Source organism: Chelonia mydas, chromosome 2 (genome assembly GCF_015237465.2).
Source record: "Chelonia mydas isolate rCheMyd1 chromosome 2, rCheMyd1.pri.v2, whole genome shotgun sequence".
NCBI lineage: Eukaryota > Metazoa > Chordata > Testudines > Cheloniidae > Chelonia > Chelonia mydas.
Window position 1 is genome coordinate 160428204 of NC_057850.1, and position 22736 is coordinate 160450939.

Consider the following 22736-nt stretch of genomic DNA (forward strand, 5'->3'; position numbering starts at 1 on the left):
AAGCATGAATCTGTCAGTGTCAAGGTTTAAGTCAGGAAAACAATTCATGCAGTACCACTATAGTAGCAGCTGATATTTCCACAGACATTTTGCTTGAAACCAGCACCAACAGGATGTCTCATCTACAGGGCTCTGCAGCTCAGTGGCGACAGGGAATGGATCACTTGATGATTATCTGTTCTGTTCATTCTCTCTGAAGCTCCTGGCATTGGCCACTGTCAGAAGACAGGATACTGGGCTAGATGGACCTTTGGTCTGACCCAGTAGGGCCATTCTTATGTTAACTAACAAAGCCAAAGATCCAGTGCTTAATTTGTGCCAGGGCTTACCAGGGCTGAGCCCTGGCACCTCTAGGCTTGGCAGTTCATTGTCCCGTCACCTCTGGGCTTTCCACATCAATTATGAAATTTAAAAAATTGCTTGAGCCCAGGCTCCTCTTTCATAACAAACTAAGCACTGCAAAGATCCAATAGATGATCTTAAAACAAAACAAAAGTAAATACACTGTAGATGAACTTGAAAGGAACAAAACCAAGGCCTTGTAGATGAGCAGGTCAACAATAAAGCAGGTGAGAGCAGTCTTTCTGCTGAAATAAGTCTGATGTTCCCATCTGATAAAAGTCACTTTCAAGATTCAGTTTAATCACCTGACCCACGGTGTATGCTTGTACAGATTGGTCCTTGCCAGCCCATTGAAAGTGATATGCCAAATGGACAGTTCCTTTTTTTTTTTTCCTGCAAACTGCTATTTTTCATCTTCATTTTAAAGAATGAAAAATACACTGAAGATTTGCATGTCAAGTGGCTAGTATATTCATATCTTTCAGATTATGCATTGTGTCACATTTGCTGGTTGCTTGGAGATACAGAATCCCAAAAATCAACATAGGTAACAGGTTTCAACGATCGGAAGAGTAAGCTAAAGTCGTTGCCCATTCCTGGGAGGAGCAAACAACATTTGCAGTCAAAGTGGAAGCGCTACAGTTCACGAATGGTCATAGCATCAATGCGTGTTTTGATAAACAAGCATCTGAAAATATTCAGAAACATCAAGAAATAAAAAAACATATCAGTGACACCATGAGAATCCAATACTTAAGCAAGACAATTACTGATGCATTTATATGTATTTTATAAATAGACACCAGGAGGTACATATTTAATAGCTGCAAAGAAGCTAAGCTTTTACTGTCATTGCAGATGTAACCATAGATATTAGCCTTGTTGAGCAAATGGCCATTTTGCTTTGCTTTGTTAATATGGGAAAATACTCATAGTTTTCTTTAGTCTTAGTTCACAAGATTATCTTTCAAGATGTATTATTTTACAAAAGACACAGAGGTTTGTCACCTGGTATCCAGAGCTACTTGAATTTCATAGCATCAAGTTCTCTTGATGAAGTTTTACCAGAAATGGAAATGTTGTGTCAACTCTTTCTCGCCATACCAATTGGAGTGGCAAGTGGTGAACACTGAATGAGCACATTAAGACCTGTCAAAAACTACATGTGTTCAACATTATCACAGGCATGGCTGAGTTACCTTTATCTCCTTGCAGTTGAGAAAGACGAGATAGCAAGGTAGGAGCTGGAGAGCTTCACAGAACAATTTGCCAAGGAAAAGTGTAATCATGGTGCAAGGTTCCAATAATTGGAAATACTCAAGCCAACGCAATTTGGGTGAGACTCCACTTTTGTTTAGGCCTGTGATTTTTGTCGTATGGTGGTGTTGTTTTTTTAAACATTTTTTATGTTTAAAAAAGCCTAAGGCGATGTGACCATTCGACCCTAAGCTGCATGTTTGCTGACCTTGTGCTGACCCTTACATCTGCCCCTGGGGCCCACCTCACCGTATAAATATAAGTTAGGTGCACATAAATGTACCTGTACAATTGCACAACCTAATTTTGAAATTATGGATATTCTATGAGCATCTTGCCCATTTTCACGGCTGACGCTCAGAATCCTCTTGGTCTCTAGGAATCAGCTATGGAAGGTAAACTAAAAAAGGTGCTTCCCCAGTTACATCGGCAAGAGCCATGATGAACTCATCTCACATGAAAGGTGCTTTCTGTATACCTCTACCAAGCACAGATTCAAAGGATCAGTAGTCCACATACCAAATTCTATTCTCAGACGCTCAAGAGTGACTCTGCTGACATCAGCGGGGCTGGATGGATGTGTGCAAGCGGGGACTGTGGCCCCATATGTTTCCAGATGCACTGGAAGAACACGTTAGCAGAAGTCTGTGTGACTTGACAGAAAGCATGAAAGAGTTTGCACTATGGTGCTGTACTTTAAAACATTCTTTGCCTGTCTATTAATAGTCTATCTATTAAACTTTAAAGAAGAAAACCTAGATTCCAAAGCCATTTCAGAGAGCTGTTGCCTGGGTCTGTGTTGAAGGTACTGTATTCACAACAGATTCTTCATACAACACATTTTCTGTCTTCCCTCTGCAGTGTATTAATGCATTTTCATTTCCCACTGCCTATCCATTGGCCTTTAATCCATTTAACTGAAGAATGACCTGTGATAACATTTTCTTTGTGGTAAAGGACCCCCCGTAGCTTCATAGCAGGCTTATTGCCCTTTTTTGACTGCAGTGGCTTGCAATGGCACTTAAAGCTTTTGTCAGGGTTTCTGTTTTCCACATAACCTCCCCTCTCCTCCCCCGACCAGCTGTCTGTCCATCACACCCACGTTTTCAACATCATGTTGAAACTGGACATTGAATAACGTTTCCTCAGTGCTCATATGTTTTAGAATAATGAGGCCTATCTAAGGGGGAAAGATATGTCTTTTAAGTCCAGCTTTTGCATCCAACTAAGTGTCTATTAAGTCAGGTGTTTAGGCTTTTTTTCTGAAAACTCCACTTACCCATTGTGATAGGGTCAGGCCAGATGGCTATAGGAGAGTAAATTTTTTTTTTTTTGAAGCAGAAAAGAGTTTTATTTATATAACACTTACAAAGAATCACCAAAAAGGATAAAGCAAAACTATGCAACAAAACAAAAGCAAACTCAAGGTATAACACAGCAGCCTTCAGGAGGGAGAAGTGTTCAGGCTAGCCTGGGCCCAGAGCAGGGGGGCTTTCTCGGCACTCGTGGTCTTCCACCCCCTCGAGTTACCTAGTGCCACGCCCAGAGTCACCAATTATTCCTCTCCTGAGAGTGCCCGACAAGATGGGCACGGCTGAGGGGTGGGCGGTTTGGGGGTAGGGGGACGTACACCCACGTGTGATAGGACCCCTCCTAGGTGACAGTGATGATGGTATCCACAGTGGCAACAGCTGGGGCTGGGGTCTCTCGCTCTTCCCCTCAATCAAAGGGTCAGACGGAGGGAACCGGATGGGGTCACCGAGCAGAGAACCTCAGACAGCGCCCACCGCTCCTCGAAGGCTTCAAGGGAGTCGGTGGACGCCGCCCAGAGGAACTCCGCCCAGATACGTGAATGTACTGAGGATCAGAAAACGGCCCTACAGTCGCAGGACGCTTCATTGGCCAGCCTCCCCTCTCTGGTTTTATAGATGGCTGTTTTAGCTAGGGCTAGGAGGAGGTTAACAAGGAGATCCCGCGACTTTGAGGGGCCACAGATGGGGAATGTATAGATAAAAAGGTGAGGGGAAAAGTGTAGCCAAAAGCATAATAAAATATTCGTGAGGAACCGGAAAAGGGGCTGCAGCCTGGCACACTCTAAATATACGTGCGCCAGGGTTTCCCTCACATTGCAAAAAGGGCAAGTATCTGGGAATGGGGGTGAACCGTGTCAAAAACATGCCAGTGCTCACAGCTCTGTGAAGGAGCTGCCAACTAATGTCCCCGACGGGCCTCGGGACCAAGGTGGAATACAGGCTGGCCCACCGGGGCTGCTCACCCTCCAAAGGTGGCAGGAGGTCCTGCCACTTTGTATCAGGGCGGGATCCCAGGGTGTGGGCATGAAGGGTGTGAAGCGTGAGTGTGTATAGATGTTTCCGTGGCGCGATTTGGAAGCTGACCGGCTGCAATTCATGCAGCCAGCTCGCAGTGAAAGGGTGAGGGGTTTGTTGGGATCTACGGGGTAGGGGCCCAATTGAAAGGTCCGGCGGGCCTGGGGTAGAGGGTGGGCGGGGCGTGCCATCGAGCAGGACCCGATCGAGGTAAGCTCTAGCAGCGGGCGGCAGAGCGGCCTTCACCTTCTGAAGAACGCGCCGGGGGGTACGAGGTCTGGAGAGCCCCATGCGCCGAGCGAGCGTCAGGGGATCCAGCCAGTCTCCCCGGTCGTAGTCCAGGAGGTCTCCGACTCTCGTGACTTCCGCCAGGACCAAACTTTGGCACACCAAGCAGGACTCTGCCACCTGCAGACGAAGCTGGGGGTTGTGTAGCAGGGGCTCTGCGAAGATATCTGCTCCCACGATGACCGCCACGGACCTGGTCATTGAAAACAGTTTCCAGGTCCGGAGGAGGTCCTGGTAGAAGACCGGCAGCCCGGAGAGGTCTCACAGAAAACCTCTTGGACAGAGATAAAAGAGCTGCCGGTCGTATCGGAGCCCTTGGAAGCGGCGCAGGAATGCGTGCGCCAGTATGCTCCACGTCGAACTACCTGCGCTATAAAGGAGCCTCTGCAGGGCCTGGAGGCGGAAGACACGGACCTGAGTGTGCAGACACTTCAGGCCCTGCCCTCCTTCCTTCAGGGGTAGATGAAGAACCCCAACAGGGGCCCAGTGCATTCCTGACCAAAAGAACTCTAGAATTGATGTCCGGAGATTGGTCAGGAAACCCGGGGCCGGGACCAGGGTGTTGAGCAGGTACCAGAGCGTGGACAGGACTAGTTGGTTAAGCACCAGTGCTCTCCCTCGGAGGGAGAGACATCGGAGTAGCCTCGTCCATTTCCGGATCCGCTCTATCACCCCGCCCTCTAAATTTTGCCAGTTCTCCGGCGGGGAAGGGTGCGTGGCGGAAAGGTAAACGCCGAGATAGAGCAGAGGACCCTCGCTCCACCGGATGGTCTGAAGCGCAGGTGGGAGGGAGCTTGCCTGCCGCCAGTCCCCTACCGCCAAGCCAGAGCTCTTGACCCAGTTGACTCGGGCGGAGGAGGCTGCCGAATAGATGGCCTGGCATGCCTCCACTCGCGCCAGGTCGCCCGGGTCCTGGACCACGAGAAGCACGTCATCGGCGTACGCCGACAGGACCAGCCGCAGCTCCGGCTCCCGCAGCACCAACCCCGTCAACCTCCTGCGGAGGAGACAGAGGAAAGGCTCGATCGCAAGAGCGTACAGCTGGCCTGAGAGGGGGCACCCCTGTCGCACTCCTCGCCCGAAGCTGACTGGTTCGGTCAGGGTCCAGTTGAGCCTAACCAAACACTCCGCGGAGGCATACAGCACCCGGAGAAAACTCACAAACTGAGGTCCGAATCCAATCGCCTGCAGAGTGCTCAGGAGGTACCCGTGGTCTACTCTATCAAACGCCTTCTCCTGATCAAGAGACAGGAGGGTGAAAAACAGACCGTCTCTCCGCCCGAGTTCCAAAAGGTCTCGGACTAGAAATAGGTTGTCAAAAATGCAGCGACCTGGGACAGTATAGGTCTGGTCTGGGTGGATCACGTCCGCCATCACGGACCCTAGCCGCAGCGAAATTGCTTTCGCTACGATTTTGTAATCCGTGCTAAGGAGTGAGAGGGGACGCCAGTTTCGTAAATCGCGGAAGTCCCCCTTCTTTGGCAGCAAGGCGAGCACCGCTCGCCTGCACGACAGAGGGAGGACCCCGCCCTGCAAAGACTCAGCCCATACAGTGACTAGGTCTGGGCCGAGGATGTCCCAGAACGCGCGGTAAAACTCCACGGTCAGCCCGTCCATGCCTGGAGATTTATTGGTGGGCATGCGGCGGAGGGCTTCCGAGAACTCGGCCAGGGTGAGAGGCAGCTCCAGCCGGTCTCGGTCGCCTACGCTGACCGTGGGGAGTTCCTCCCAGAGCACCTCGCAAGCGTCAGGATCGGTCGGATCCGGGGAGAAAAGGCTTGTGTAGAAGTCGCGGGCCCTCCCACACATCTCCTCCGGATCCGTGAGGGGGGTGCCGTCTTCCGCTAGAAGGCAGGTGACGTGTTTCTTGGCCCCCCTCATTTTCTCCAGGGCATAGAAGAAGCGGGAGCCGCGGTCCATCTCCCGAAGGAGGCGGATGCGGGACCGGACGAAGGCACCTCGGGCCCGGTGGTCCTCGAGGGCCCGAAGCTCCTCCCACTTCTCCCGGCACGCTCCGCAGAGGGACGGATCCTTGGGGTCGGCGGCCAGGCGCCTCTCCAGCTCCAAGACCTCCCGTTCCAACTGCTCTATCGCCGCATTTCTCCGCCGGCTGGTGCCCCGAGTGTAATCGCGGCAGAAGAGCTTGGCGCGTACCTTCCCTAGATCCCACCATCGCCGCACCGAGGGAAAGGCACGCCACTGCTCTCGCCAGGCCAGCCAAAACTCCCGGAAGGACGTCACAAAGCTCTCGTCCTCCAACAGGCTATTATTAAAGTGCCAATAGGCCGGCCCCAGTCTCTCTGCACAGAGGGAGACCGTTATAGTAACTAAATGATGGTCGGAAAAAGGGGCCGGCCAAATGGTGGAGGAATGAGCCTGTGAAAGATGGAAACGGGATAAATAAATACGGTCCAAACGAGAGTGGTGTGACCGATGGGCCTCCACCCGGACAAAAGTAAACGTGGAGGTGTCATCTGGGTGATGGTCACGCCAGACATCCACTAGGGAGTGATATTCAACTATTCCCCGGAGGATGTTCGCAGCAGTTGGGCTCGGCTCGGCCCCTGAGCGGTCCTGTTCCTCGAGGGTGGTATTGAAGTCCCCTCCCAGGACCAGGCACTCGTGCGAATCTAGGGTGCCGAGAAAGTCGGACACCCGCTGGTAAAATTGTGGCCGCTTTGGGCTCATTTGCGGGGCATAGATATTAACAAGGTTGACCACGAGCCCCTCCATACGGACTCAAAGATGCAACAGGTGGCCCGGCACGACCTCAGTGACTCCTAGCACCTCGGGCCGTAGGGTGGGGGAGAACAGGGTCGCCACTCCAGCTTGCCAAGTCGCAAAGTGGCTAAAGTAGACCCCGTCCCCCCACTCCAGCCGCCACCTGTCCTCAAAGGTCGGGTCCGTATGGGTCTCCTGCAGGAAAACTACAGAGTACCCCCCTTCCCGAAGGTAAGAGAGCACCTGGGACCTGCGGAGAGCCATCCTACAGCCCCTGGTATTCAAGGTTGCAATAATAAAAGGCATCATGCGGAGGGCTGGGGGGGTGGGGGTTTCTCAGTGGCGGGGGTGTTCGTGGCCCTCGGCGGGTTGCGCAGCAACCCGTGACCCATCTCGTAGATGAGTAGATCGCTTTGGAAGTTGCGGGCCCGCTCGTAGGCCGTAGCACCGCGCCTGCCGTGCCCTCTGCCCTCCTTTATAAGGGCCCTTGTGGCCTGAAAAACTTGTTCAAAGTCCCCCCAGAGCTGAAGAGCTAGCTGTACTTTATTGCGGGCACCACGGGTGTGTTCTAAGAACTTCCGTAGTGCATGCCGCAGCTTATGGGGGGATGGGGTTACGGTTCCCGGGGTACTCCCCGGTGGGATTGTTAATACAGCCTCGAGGTCCGCTAAGGCGGGTAGGCAGGGTGCGGACCACCGACGGGGCGTCTGACAGGCTGGGGTTGTTAAATCCATTTCATGCCTTGGGGTGGAAGGGGATGGCGGGACTCCTAATGGGTCGCAACTAAAAAGTGCAGAAACTGCTCCCTGGGGAGAATCTGCGACCCCAGGGGCGGCAGGAGCATTGCAGGAGGGGGTAAACTGGGTGGGGGCAGGGGAGGGGGCAGGGGCAGAGGTAAGGCTCTGAGATTCAGGAGGCAAGCAGCTAAAGGAAGGTGCCTCCTGAGCAGAGTCGAGGGTTAAGGGGTAAGGGAGGGGACTCCCAGTAATGCTAGGCATTGACTCCGCGGTGGTCTTGGCGGCCGTGGCATCAGGTGGTGGACCACCTTCTGCATGGTGCTCGCCCGGGAAGGCAAGCAGGGGGAGAGAGCATGGGGAAAAAGGGGCTGGAGTGAAATTGCCCATCCCGAGGCCAGCTGGGAGTAGATCATCCTCTCCCTGGGTGACCGGGGTCAAATCTAGGGCCTCAATCTCCGCGTACACGGAGGAGAGGCCAACGCCTGCTACTCCGGGGGTCCCTCCTCTAGGGCCCGCTTCAGCAGTCGCCTCGGGGTTCGCGGGGGGTTCGGATGGTATCCGGGCAGAAGGGGCGTCTTCAGGGGTCTCGGAGGGGAGGGTCTCCCGTGGACGGGGAGTGCTGCCCTCCAAAGCCAGTCTGTCTTCCCCTCCCGACACCAGCGGATGGACCTCACTCGTGGTCGTAGCAGAGGGCTCGATGTCAGTGCCTCCCTTCCTGGTCTTCCGGGGGGTTTCCGCGTCGGATGGATGCAGCGGAGCTCGAGCCTTCCGCTTGCTCCGTTTCCCCTGGACTAGGTTCCAGCCCTCCATAGCGTCGTCTGGGGGCTGGTTAGCAGGGGTCGTGTCGGGGGGCGGAGGCGATGGTTCAGGGGTTCGGGGGGGCAGCGGTGAGGCAGCATGAGGAGGGGGAGGGGGTTCTCCTTGGGGTGGGCCCTCTCCTATGCCCGATAATATCTTTGTCGCACCCTCCTCCATAGGCTCCGCTGAAGTGGTAATAGCAAGGGTGGGACTCCCTTGCTCGCCTGGGCATAGTAGGGAAGAAGTCTCCTGGGCCCGGGCGGGAGCAGCGATGGATTGAGTAGGAGGAGGGTTGGTTTCAGGTGCTGGGCAGCCAGGGGTGTCGGCAACAACGGGGCCGATATCCTGCCGGGTCTCGGGGGTCTCAGGTGCCCCTCCCCTCCGGGCCAAAGGGCAGTCTCTGCGGACATGCCCGGCCGAGCGGCAGAGGTAGCACCGGGCCTCTCCAGTGGAGTAGAAGACCCGATAGCGGGCTCCCTGGTAGGGGACTAGGAAGGACCCCTCGAGCGCCTCCCCGTCACGCACCCCCGCCGGCGGTAGAAGCTGCACTTGCCGGCGGAAAGAAAGGACGTGACGGAGGGTGGGGTCCTTGCAGCCCAACGGGAGAGGGCTGATGACAGAGGTAAGTTTCCCCAGGGCGGAGAGAGCGGGTAACAGGGCAGCATTGGGTAAAAAGGGAGGAACGGAGGTGAGGACAAGGCGAACGCCCAGGTCTTCTAGCGGCTCTAGGGGGACGAACACCCCCCCCACCACCAGGCCCCTCTCCACCGCCTCTTGGGCGGCAGTCTCCGTAGCTAAGAAAAAAACGACCTTCCAATACATCTTGGAGGCTGCCACAATAGCCGTGGGTCCTACCACCTTCGCCAATGCCTGCACGTATGTCTCCACGTGGGGTGAGGTGGGCACCAGGAGGCAACGGACACCGTGCCTCCTGGTCAAGGCGGAAAAAGGGCCCCGGCTGCTGGTGATGGTAGCGGAGGCAGTGGGTGGGCGAGATGACGAGGCGGCAGGCAGGGGGGAGCCTGCCACCGCCCGGGCATATGTCCTGGGGTCCGGGGGAGGGGCACTCGCAGAGCTGGTGGAGGGAACCGCGGGGAGGGGCGTCGCGGTCGATGACGAGGCTACGGCTGTGGGGGCAGCCCCTGCCATGGAGGGCCTAGATGTTTTAGCGGGGCCCTTTCCTTTCGGCCCGCCCTGGTTTTTGCGGCCAGCTGGCAGGGGGTGCTTAGAACCTGAGGGGGCAGGGGGCGTAGCAGCAGCAGTAAGCACTCCGGTACTTCCTGCTGCCGGTGCCCCAGCGGGGGCGGTAGCAAGTATTTTGTCAATTGTGGTGGTGGGGGGGAGGTTGGGGGTTGGGCGGGGGGGGTGGGGGAGAAACAACTAAATTTGCCAAAGGGGCCTCGCCCCTCCCATTCCCTGCCATCGTGAGCAGGGAGAGACGGGGAGACAACCGGAAGGAGAAGGGGGGGAGAGGGGGAGGCGAATTAACCACTCCTCCCTACTAGACTACAGGAGGGAAAGGGGGAAAAATACCAAATGGGGTGGACAAGAAGGGGGGGGGGGAATTCAGTAATAGGGGCAGGCTGTAAAATAAGCAGTCCAAAAGGGGGGGGGTATAAACCCACGCACGTTTGTCCAAAGAGTCTCGTATGGTCAGCTGTTATGTCCGGTCCGAAAGGCAAAGTCCAAAGCAAACAGCTGGATCCGAAGGCAGATGGCAGATTGCCAGCAGGGACGAAGCAGCGGGGGCCGTGACAGTTGTAGTAGTGGTGGGGGGGGGGTGAGGGGGGCACCGATGGATCAGGGGGCAGCTTGTTGCCACACCCCCTGTGCCGCCACAAACGCGATTAAAACACAGTCAAACTCCCCCCCACGAGAGTAGAATTCGAAAAATTAGTCAGTCGTACGGCCCCCTTCACGGTGATTGATAGCTTCGTAAATTATTTCTCCTGTCTTCCGAAATCCTTCTTCTCCGGCCATGTTGGCTGTGTTCCAAGGCTTCCGGCATGCGAAGAATGTTGTAGAGATAGTCCGAGCTGCCAGCAAAGCGGCTGGGTCTGGGGGCTTCCACTCTCCCCTCTGGATAGCAAAATCAGCAATCTTCCCCCCTCCTCCGGGGGTCTCAGCTAAAACAAATAGCTGCGCCCAAAAGCAGGCGAGGGGGGGGAGTGGTGCCAGCTGCAAGATGGCAGCCTGTCAGCACTCAAACAAAAGCAAAAAGCGGCAGAAAATCAAACCAAAACAAAAAAAAAAACACAAAAAGCATCCGGCCCGTTCGGGGGTAAACTAAGGCAGGGTCCAAAAGTAAGAAAAATCCAGGCCAGGGGGCTTTAGGAAAGAATAGAAAGCAGATAGCTGAGGAGCAAGCTAGGGACGGTCCCGTCCTCCAACAGGGAAGGCTTTTTTTTTTTTTTTTGAAACAGAAAAAAAAATTTATTGTGACAATTACAAGAATTACCAAAGAACCAAATCAAAGTATGCAACAAAACAACGCAAACAGAAGGTATAGCACAGCAGCTTTCAGGAGGGAGAAGTGTTCAGGCTAGCCTGGGCCCAGAGCGGGGGGCTTCCTCAACACTCGTGGTCTTCCACCCCCTCGAGTTACCCAGTGCCGCGCCCGGTATCACCGATTATCCCCCCCCTGAGAGTGCCCGGCAAGATGGGCACGGCTGCGGGGTGGGTGGTTGGGGGGGGGGGGCACCCACGTATTATAGGACCCCTCCTAGATGACAGTGACGATGGTGTCCACAGCGGCAATGGCTGGGGCTGGTGTCTCTCGCTCTTCCCCTCAATCAAAGGTCAGACGGAGGGAACCGGACGGGGTCACCGAACAGAGAACCCCGGACAGCGCCCACCGCTCTTCGAAGGTGTCAAGGGAATCAGTGGACGCCGCCCAGAGAAACTCCGCTCGGATACGTGAAAGTACTGAGGATCGGAAAAAGGCCCTACAATCGCAGGACGTTTCATGGGCCAACCTCTTCTCTCTGGTTTTGTAAATGGCTGTTTTAGCCAAGGCTAGGAGGAGGTTAACCAGGAGATCCCGCGATTTTGTGGGGCCACGGATAGGGAGTGTATAAATAAAGAGGTGGGGAGAAAAATGAAGCCAGAAGCGCAATAGAAGATTTGTGAGGAGCTGAAAAAGGGGCTGCAATCTGGCACACTCTAAATAGACATGCGCCAGGGTTTCCCTCACATTACAAAAAGGACAAGTATCCGGGATGGAAGTAAACCGTGTCAAAAACACGCCCGTGCTCACAGCTCCGTGAAGGAGCCGCCAACTGATGTCCCCGACGGGCCTCGGGACCAGGGTGGAGTACAGGCTGGCCCACCGAGGTTGCTCACCCTCCAAGGGTAGCAGGAGGTCCCGCCACTTTGTGTCGGGACGGGACACCAGGGTGTGGGCGTGAAGGGTGTGAAGCGTGAGTGTATACAAATATTTCCGTGATGCAAGTTGAAAACTGACCGGCTGCAGTTCATGCAGCCGGCTCGCTGTGAAAGGGTGAGGGGTTTGTCGGGATCGGCAGGGTAGGGGCCCAATGGAAAGGTCCGGTGGGCCTGGGATAGAGGATGGCCGGGGTGCGCCCTCGCACAAGGCGCGGTTAACATAAGCCCGAGCGGCAGGGGTCAAAGCGGCCTCCACCTCCTGAAGCACACGCCGGGGGGTGCGAAGGCTGGAGAGCCCCATGCGTTGAGCGAGAGTCAGGGGATCCAGCCAGTCTCCCCGGTCGTAGTCCAGGAGGTCCCCGACCCTTGTAACTCCCGCCAGGACCAACCTCTGGCGCACCGTGCGGGACTCCACCGCCTGCACACGAAGTTGGGGGTTGTGTAGCAGGGGCTCCGTGAGGAGATCTGCCCCCACGATGGCCGCCACGGACCTGGTCGTTGAAAACAGTTTCCAGGTCCGGAGGAGGTCCTGGTAGAAATCCGGCAGCCCGGAGAGGTCTCGCGGAAAACCTCTCGGACAAAGATAAAAGAGCTGCCGGTCATATCGGAGCCCATGGAAGCGGCGTAGGAAGGCATGCGCCAATATGCTCCACGTCAAACTACCTGCACTATAAAGGAGCCTCTGCAGGGCCTGGAGGCGGAAAACGCGGACCTGAGTGTACAGACACTTCAGGCCCTGCCCTCCTTCCTTCAGGGGCAAATGAAGAACTCCAACAGGGGCCCAGTGCAATCCTGACCAAAAGAACTCCAGAATCAATCTCCGGAGGTGGGACGGGAAACCCGGGGCCGGGGCTAGGGTGTTGAGCCGATACCAGAGCGTGGACAGGACTAGTTGGTTAAGCACCAGTGCTCTCCCCCGAAGGGAGAGACATCGGAGTAGCCTCGTCCATTTCCTGATCCGCTCAATCACGCCGCCTTCCAAATTTTGCCAGTTCTCCGGCGGAGAAGGGTGCGTGGCAGAAAGGTAAACGCCGAGATAGAGCAGAGGACCCTCGCTCCACCGGATGGTCTGAAGCGCGGGTGGGAGGGAGCCTGCCTGCCGCCAGTCCCCTACCGCCAAGCCAGAGCTCTTGACCCAGTTGACTCGGGCGGAGGAGGCTGCCGAATAGATGGCCTGGCATGCCTCCACCCGCGCCAGGTCGCCCGGGTCCTGGACCACGAGAAGCACGTCATCGGCGTACGCCGACAGGACCAGCCGCAGCTCCGGCTCCCGCAGCACCAACCCCGTCAACCTCCTGCGGAGGAGACAGAGGAAAGGCTCGATCGCAAGAGCGTACAGCTGGCCCGAGAGGGGGCACCCCTGTCGCACTCCTCGCCCGAAGCTGACCGGTTCGGTCAGGGTCCAGTTGAGCCTAACCAAACACTCCGCGGAGGCGTACAGCACCCGGAGAAAACTCACAAACTGAGGTCCGAATCCAAACGCCTGCAGAGTGCTCAGGAGGTACCCGTGGTCTACTCTATCAAATGCCTTCTCCTGATCAAGAGACAGGAGGGCGAACGACAGACCGTCTCTCCGCCCGAGTCCCAAAAGGTCTCGGACTAGAAAGAGGTTGTCAAAAATGCAGCGACCCGGGACAGTATAGGTCTGGTCTGGGTCGATCACATCCGCCATCACGGACCCTAGCCGCAGCGAAATTGCTTTCGCTACGATTTTGTAATCCGTGCTAAGGAGTGAGAGGGGACGCCAGTTTCGTAAGTCGCGGAGGTCCCCCTTCTTTGGCAGCAAGGCGAGCACCGCTCGCCTGCACGACAGAGGGAGGACCCCGCCCTGCAAAGACTCAGCCCAGACGGTGACTAGGTCTGGGCCGAGGATGTCCCAGAACGCGCGGTAAAACTCCACGGTCAGCCCGTCCATGCCCGGAGATTTATTGGTGGGCATGCGGCGGAGGGCTTCCGAGAACTCGGCCAGGGTGAGAGGCAGCTCCAGCCGGTCTCGGTCGCCTACGCTGACCGTGGGGAGTTCCTCCCAGAGCACCTCGCAAGCGTCAGGATCGGTCGGATCCGGGGAGAAAAGGCTTGTGTAGAAGTCGCGGGCCCTCCCACACATCTCCTCCGGATCCGTGAGGGGGGTGCCGTCTTCCGCTAGAAGGCAGGTGACGTGTTTCTTGGCCCCCCTCGTTTTCTCCAGGGCATAGAAGAAGCGGGAGCCGCGGTCCATCTCCCGAAGGAGGCGGATGCGGGACCGGACGAAGGCACCTCGGGCCTGGTAGTCCTCGAGGGCCCGAAGCTCCTCCCGCTTCTCCCGGCACGCTCCGCAGAGGGACGGATCCTTGGGGTCGGCGACCAGGCGCCTCTCCAGCTCCAAGACCTCCCGTTCCAACTGCTCTATCGCCGCATTTCTCCGCCGGCTGGTGCCCCGAGTGTAGTCGCGGCAGAAGAGCTTGGCGCGTACCTTCCCTAAATCCCACCAGCGCCGCACCGAGGGAAAGGCACGCCACTGCTCTCGCCAGGCCAGCCAAAACTCCCGGAAGAACGTCACAAAGTTCTCGTCCTCCAACAGGCTATTATTAAAGTGCCAATAGGCCAGCCCCGGTCTCTCTGCCCGGAGGGAGACCGTTATAGTAACTAAATGATGGTCGGAAAAAGGGGCCGGCCGAATGGTGGAGGAGTGAGCCTGTGAAAGGTGGAAACGGGATAAATAAATACGGTCCAACCGAGAGTGGTGTGACCGATGGGCCTCCACCCGGACAAAAGTGAACGTGGAGGTGTCATCTGGGTGATGGTCACGCCAGACATCCACTAGGGAGTGATACTCAACTATTCCCCGGAGGATGTTCGCGGCGGTTGGGCTCGGCTTGGCCCCTGAGCGGTCCTGTTCCTCGAGGGTGGTGTTAAAGTCCCCTCCCAGGACCAGGCACTCATGCGAATCTAGGGTGCCGAGAAAGTCGGACACCCGCTGGTAAAATTGTGGCCGCTTTGGGCTCATTTGCGGGGCATAGATATTAACAAGGTTGACCACGAGCCCCTCCATACGGACTCGAAGATGCAACAGGTGGCCCGGCACGACCTCAGTGACTCCTAGCACCTCGGGCCGTAGGGTGGGGGAGAACAGGGTCGCCACTCCAGCTTGCCAAGTCGCAAAGTGGCTAAAGTAGACCCCGTCCCCCCACTCCAGCCGCCACCTGTCCTCAAAGGTCGGGTCCGTATGGGTCTCCTGCAGGAAAACTACAGAGTACCCCCCTTCCCGAAGGTAAGAGAGCACCTGGGACCTGCGGAGAGCCATCCTACAGCCCCTGGTATTCAAGGTTGCAATAATAAAGGGCATCATGCGGAGGGCTTGGGGGGTGGGGGTTTCTCAGTGGCGGGAGTGTTTGTGGCCCTCGGCGGGTTGCGCAGCAACCCGTGACCCATCTCATAGATGAGTAGATCGCTTTGGAAGCTGCGGGCCCGCTCGTAGGCCGTAGCACCGCGCCTGCCGTGCCCTCTGCCCTCCTTTATAAGGGCCCTTGTGGCCTGAAAAACTTGTTCAAAGTCCCCCCAGAGCTGAAGAGCTAGCTGTACTTTATTGCGGGCACCACGGGTGTGTTCTAAGAACTTCCGTAGTGCATGCCGCAGCTCATGGGGGGATGGGGTTACGGTTCCCGGGGTACTCCCCGGTGGGATTCTTAATACAGCCGCGAGGTCCGCTAAGGCGGGTAGGCAAGGTGCGGACCACCGACGGGGCGTCTGACAGGCTGGGGTTGTTAAATCCATTTCATGCCTTGGGGTGGAAGGGGATGGCGGGGGAAAAATTGCAGCTCCTAATGGGTCGCAACTAAAAAGTGCAGAAACTGCTCCCTGGGGGGAATCTGCAACCCCAGGGGCGGCAGGAGCATTGCAGGAGGGGGTAAACTGGGTGGGGGCAGGGGAGGGGGCAGGGGCAGAGGTAAGGCTCTGAGATTCAGGAGGCAAGCAGCTAAAGGAAGGTGCCTCCTGAGCAGAAACGAGGGTTAAGGGGTAAGGGAGGGGGCTCCCAGTAATGCTAGGCATTGACTCCATGGTGGTCTTGGCGGCCGTGGCATCAGGTGGTAGACCACCTTCTGCATGGTGCTCGCCCGGGAAGGCAAGCAGGGGGAGGGAGCCTGGGGAAAAAGGGGCTGGGGTGAAATTGCCCATCCCGAGGCCAGCTGGGAGTAGATCATCCTCTCCCTGGGTGACCGGGGTCAAATCTAGGGCCTCAATCTCCGCGTACATGGAGGAGAGGCCAACGCCTGCTACCCCGGGGGCCTCTCCTCTAGGGCCCGCTTCAGCAGTCGCCTCGGGATTCGTGGGGGGTTCGGATGGTATCCGGGCAGAAGGGGCGTCCTCAGGGGCCTCGGAGGGGAGGGTCTCCCGTGGAGGGGGGGTCCTGCCCTCCAAAGCCAGTCTGTCTTCCCCTCCCGACACCAGCGGATGGACCTCACTCGTGGTCGTAGCGGAGGGCTCGATGTCAGTGCCTCCCTTCCTGGTCTTCTGGGGGGCTTCCGCATCGGATGGATGCAGCGGAGCTCGAGCCTTCCGCTTGCTCCGTTTCCCCTGGACTAGGTTCCAGCCCTCCATAGCGTCGTCTGGGGGCTGGTTTGCAGGGGTCGTGTCGGGGGGCGGAGGCGATGGTTCAGGGGTTCGGGGGGGTAGCGGTGAGGCAGCATGAGGAGGGGAAGGGGGTTCTCCTTGGGGTGGGCCCTCTCCTATGCCCGATAATATCTTTATCGCACCCTCCTCCATAGGCTCTGCTGAAGTGGTAATAGCAAGGGTGGGACTCCCTTGCTCGCCTGGGCATAGTAGGGAAGAAGTCTCCTGGGCCCGGGCGGGAGCAGCGATGGATTGAGTAGGAGGAGGGTTGGTTTCAGGTGCTGGGCAGCCAGGGGTGTCGGCAACAACGGGGCCGATATCCTGCCGGGTCTCGGGGGCCTCGGGTGCCCCTCCCCTCCGGGCCAAAGGGCAGTCTCTGCGGACATGCCCGGCCGAGCGGCAGAGGTAGCACCGGGCCTCTCCGGTGGAGTAGAAGACCCGATGGCGGGCTCCCTGGTAGGGGACTAGGAAGGACCCCTCGAGCGCCTGCCCGTCACGCACCCCCACCGGCGGTAGAAGCTGCACTTGCCGGCGGAAAGAAAGGACGTGACGGAGGGTGGGGTCCTTGCAGCCCAACGGGAGAAAGCTGATAACAGAGGTAAGTTTTCCTAGGGCGGAGAGAGCGGGTAACAGGGCAGCATTGGGTAAAAAGGGAGGAACGGAGGTGAGAACGAGGCGAACGCCCAGGTCTTCTAGCGGCTCTAGGGGGACGAACACCCCCCCCACCACCAGGCCCCTCTCCACCGCCTCTTGGGCGGCAGCCTCCGTAGCTAAGAAAAAAACGACCTTCCCATACATCTTGGAGGCCGCCACAATAGCCGTGGGTCCTACCACCTTCGCCAACGCCTGCACGTACGTCTCCACGTGGGGTGAGGTGGGCACCAGGAGGCAACGGACACCGTGCCTCCTGGTCAAGGCGGAGAAAGGGCCCTGGCTGCTGGTGATGGTAACGGAGGCAGTGGGTGGGCGAGATGACGAGGCGGCAGGCAAGGGGGAACCTGCCACCGCCCGGGCATACGTCCTGGGGCCCGGGGGAAGGGCACTCGCAGAGCTGGTGGAGGGAACCGCGGGGAGGGGCGTCGCGGTCGATGACAAGGCTACGGCTGTGGGGGCAGCCCCTGCCATGGAGGGCCTAGATGTTTTAGCGGGGCCCTTTCCTTTCGGCCCGCCCTGGTTTTTGCGGCCAGCTGGCAGGGGGTGCTTAGAACCTGAGGGGGCAGGGGGCATAGCAGCAGCAGTAAGCACTCCGGTACTTCCTGCTGCCGGTGCCCCAGCGGGAGCGGTGGCAAGTATTTTAACAATCGTGGTGGGGGGGGGGAGGTTGGGGGTTGGGCAGCGGGGGGGTGGGGGAAAAACAACTATATTTGCCAAAGGGGCCTCGCCCCTCCCATTCCCTGCCATCGTGAGCAGGGAGAGATGGGGAGACAACCGGAAGGAGAAGGGGGGGAAAAAGGGGGAGGCGAATTAACCACTCCTCCCTACTAGGCTACAGGCGGGGGAAAAGGGGAAAAATATCAAATGGGGAGGACAAGGAGGGGGGGGGGAATTCAGTAATAGGGACAGGCTGTAAAATAAGCAGTCCAAAAGGGGGGGGGTATAAACCCACGCACGTTTGTCCAAAGAGTCTCGTTTGGTCAGCTGTTATGTCCGGTCCGAAAGGCAAAGTCCAAAGCAAACAGCTGGATCCGAAGGCAGATGGCAGATTGCCAGCAGGGACGAAGCAGCGGGGGCCGTGACAGTTGTAGTAGTGGTGGGGGGGGTGAGGGGGGCACCGATGGATCAGGGGGCAGCTTGTTGCCACACCCCCTGTGCCGCCACAAACGCGATTAAAACACAGTCAAACTCCCTCCCACGAGAGTAGAATTTGAAAAGTTAGTCAGTCGTACGGCCCCCGTCACGGTGATTGATAGCTTCGTAAATTATTTCTCCTGTCTTCCGAAATCCTTCTTCTCCGGCCATGTTGGCTGTGTTCCAAGGCTTCCGGCATGCGAAGAATGTTGTAAAGATAGTCCGAGCTGCCAGCAAAGCGGCTGGGTCTGGGGGCTTCCACTCTCCCCTCCGGATAGCAAAATCAGCAATCTTCCCCCCCTCCTCCGGGGGTCTCAGCTAAAACAAATAGCTGCGCCCGAAAGCAGGCGAGGGGGGCGAGTGGTGCCGGCTGCAAGATGGCAGCCTGTCAGCACTCAGACAAGAGCAAAAAGCGGCAGAAAATCAAACCAAAACAAAAGAAAAACACAAAAAGCATCCGGCCCGTTCGGGGGTAAACTAAGGCAGGGTCCAAAAGTAAGAAAAATCCAGGCCAGGGGGCTTTAGGAAAGAATAGAAAGCAGATAGCTGAGGAGCAAGCTAGGGACGGTCCCGTCCTCCAACAGGGAAGGCTCCAGAACAATCAGGAACCTTCTGGAGACAATTAAGACAGGCTGATTAGAACACCTGCAGCCAATCAAGAAGCTCCTAGAATCAATTAAGGCAGGCTAATCAGGGCACCTGGGTTTTAAAAAGGAGCTCACTTCAGTTTGTGGTGTGCGTGTGAGGAGCTGGGAGCAAGAGGCACTAGGAGCTGAGAGTGAGAACGTGGACTGTTGGAGGACTGAGGTGTACAAGCATTATCAGACACCAGGAGGAAGGTCCTATGGTGAGGATAAAGAAGGTGTTGGGAGGAGGCCATGGGGAAGTAGCCCAGGGAGTTGTAGCTGTCGCACAGCTGTTCCAGGAGGCACTCTAGACAGCTGCATTCCACAGGGCCCTGGGCTGGAACCCGGAGTAGAGGGTGGGCCCAGGTTCCCCCCAAATCCTCCCAACTCTGGGTCAGACACAGGAGGAGTCGACCTGGACTGTGAATTCAGAAAAACGGCCAAAGGGCTGCCGTGAAGCTCCAAAGCGAGCAAATCCGCCAATAAGCGCAAGACCCACCGAGGTAGAGCAGGAACTTTGTCACACCATGCTTTTTTCTTTTGCACTCGATACAGTTCAGACTTGCTCAGCAACATTTTCTAACATTATTAATAATGCACGAGCTATAATGGAGCCTGAAATCATTTTTTATTCATAAAGCCTTTTTGCATGGAAATCCTGAGCTTAGTTTTTATATGGAATGAATAATGTACGATGGGGTGTGCACTATGCAACACCTCAGGTGAATTGTGAGGCACAAAGCTGTGAGCCAGGAGCTAGTAGCAATAGAGAAGAGTATCTATCTCATTATGACAATAGGTGTCATCACCCATGAGTCACGAACCCAGTCCCACAATGTTCCTGGAGGTAGTTGTACACCATCCCTCCATCCAGCAGCCTGCTGACAATAGCTTACCTCGAACCCATGAAGCCTAGCCCTAGTGCCTGGCTCCACCCCAATGCCTAATTGGAGGAGTCCCAGAGCAGGTGACTGACCTGTGGGCCCTACTTCAGCCAGAACAGGAAGCTGAACATCTGGGTTCCACCTTACTCTGGACTGTGTGCTTCCTGCTCCCATGGCTTGATTTCCTGGCATCCTGACTCAGCTTGACTCCTGGTATCTGACTTGTGGTACCTGACATCCAGTTTGCCTCTGGCTTCTGACCTCCTAATATCCTGAACCAGCTGACTCTTGACTTCTGTCTCATGACTGTAGACTCTGGCTCTAACTACTAGGTCTGGCTGACCTGACATGGCTGTGACAATAGGCCCCTGGAATGGGTGATTGCTCATAGAAAATGTTTTGTTTTTCATTGCATAGACCATATCAAGAAGTATATGTTCAACACTTCACCTACTGCACCTTAAAGTTTGATAAATTGGTGGAGAATATCCCCCAGATAGAAAATCCATCAATATCACTGCCACTATAAATACAGGACTGCCCAGATTTAATAGTCACTGTAAATTCAGAGGCAGCCTGCCTGGAAAGCATATATTGCAGACCCAGGGCCATGTGGGCCTCAATGCCAGGCAGTGTGGTAGACAGCAAACTGTGGGAATATATCCTAAAAACATGAGGGAAGGGGGAGCAGGGCCTCCATATCATGACCTCTCTGGTCACAGGAGCAACAGGAGACATTTCACACAACAGCTATACGGTCAGGGCTGCATGGCTTTGGGCAATATGTGAGAGTGGCATGAGGCAGAACCAGTAAGCAGACATTCCTGGGTAATATGCTTCCTCCCCTATCCCCCATACCAAGTGGATTTCCAATTGGATGTATGTCCAAAAGTTACCATGCTGCTGATGGGGAATCAGGAGTATCTACACATCCCATTTTCCTCCTGTGTCTTCTGCCCCATTTGTGAGGGGAGGAAAACCAGACAGGGGAAGCTGATCTTTAGGGATGGCCAAATATTCACAGCCTGTGTGTTCTCCCCTTCACAGATCACATGCTTGTCACCATGTGTACCATGGCTCCTCCCCCTTGAGAAGCAAGTATAATTTATCCTCTGGGAGTTCAAACTGGCTGAATTTTGCGGAGCATATTTTACCCTCCTGCTAGTTAGTCACTGGAGGGGAACATGTGCCCACCTATCTGTAAAACAGTAGCTTGATAGATGACATCACTGAATTCCTGGCCATGACAAGGAGGAAAACAACAAAACTGTATTGGTTTATTCTCTATTAAAATGAGGATAGGAAAAGGAGTTTGCCAATAGAAACTAACTAAATAAGCAGCCTGAAAACCTGACTGGTAAATAATCTGATTTTCTGTAGGAAAATGTAAAATTTTTAATCTGTATTAATATCCTACCATTATGAAGCATGTTCCAAGGCACTATGTTAAAAATTTAGAGTAGAGATACAATCTTAATGAACCTTCCCTGCTATTTTCTTCATCTGTTTAAAATTAATTTCTTTCTACCAGAATACAATTACTGCACACCCCAGGCTTCACAAGCATGGAAGTGCTCTAATGCCTACAGCATCAGTGGTCATATTGTACTAATTGTGTTCAGATATAAGTGGGAGGGTGAAGCTGGGTGTTTCAAAAGGTACAAACCAGAGACAAACTGCAGGAATGGAGATCTCATGGTTCGAATCAACAGCCAGACAGCCAGTCTCTTCAGAACCCACAGATGCTAGAATGCCATTTGTCGTGGAAATCTGCAGCAGCAGATTCCAAAAGAAGTCCACACCGTGTCACTCTCTCATTAGATATTCACACATAACCTGATATCTAGAACTGTATTCACAGAAACAGCTTTTTTTTCAGACCTCCCTCTGCTGCTAACTCACTAGCAGCCAGGTCACTTGAAGTTCAACTTTAAAATAAGTTCAGAATGCCATTAGTTTCTGCTTGGATTCATATTATGAAAAATTTAAAATGTGGCGCCAATAAGGAAAAAGTTGGATATCTTTCTGAAATGCAACCAACTACAGGCACTATCACCCTACCTTGCGATAAGCCTTTTCTCTTTGTTGCTCTGTCACAGGAGCAGACATAAGAACATAAGAACAGCCATACTGGGTCAGACCAAAGGTCCATCAAGCCCAGTATCCTGTCCTCTGACAGTGGCCAATGGCAGGTCCCCCAAAGGGAGTGAACAGACAGGTTATCATCAAGTGATCCATGCCCTGTCACCCAACTCCAGCTTCTGGCAAACAGAGGCCAGGGACACCATTCCTGCCAATCCTGGCTAATAGCCATTGATGGACCTATCTCCCATGAATCTATCTAGCTCCCTTTTGAATGCTGTTATAGTATTGGCCTTCACAACACCCTCTGGCAAGGAGTTCCAGAGGCTGACAGTGCATTGTGTGAAACAATGCTTTCTTGTGTTTGTTTTAAACCTGCTACCTATTAATTTCATTTGGTGGCCCCTTGTTCTTGTATTATGAGAAGGACTAAATAACACTTCCTTATTTACTTTCTCTATACCACTCATGATTATATAGACCTCTCTCATATCCCCCCTTAGTCGCCTCTTTTACAAACTGAAAAGTCCCAGTCTTATTAATGGTTGGTTTCAGAGTATAAATCTCTCCTCATACGGAAGCCGTTCTATACCCCAATGATTTTTGTTGCCCTTTTCTGAACCTTCCAATATATCTTTTTTGAGATGGGGTGACCACATCTGCACGCAGTATTCAAGGTGTGGGCATACCATGGATTTATATAGAGGCAATATGATGTTTTCTGTCTTATTATCTATTCCTTTCTTGATAATTCCCAAAATTCTGTTCACTTTTTTGACTGCCGCTGGACATTGAGTGGATGATTTCAGAGAACTATCCACAATGACTCCAATATCTCTTTCTTGAGTGGTAACAGCTAATTTAGAACCCATCATTGTATGTGTATAGTTAGGATTATGTTTTCCAATGTGC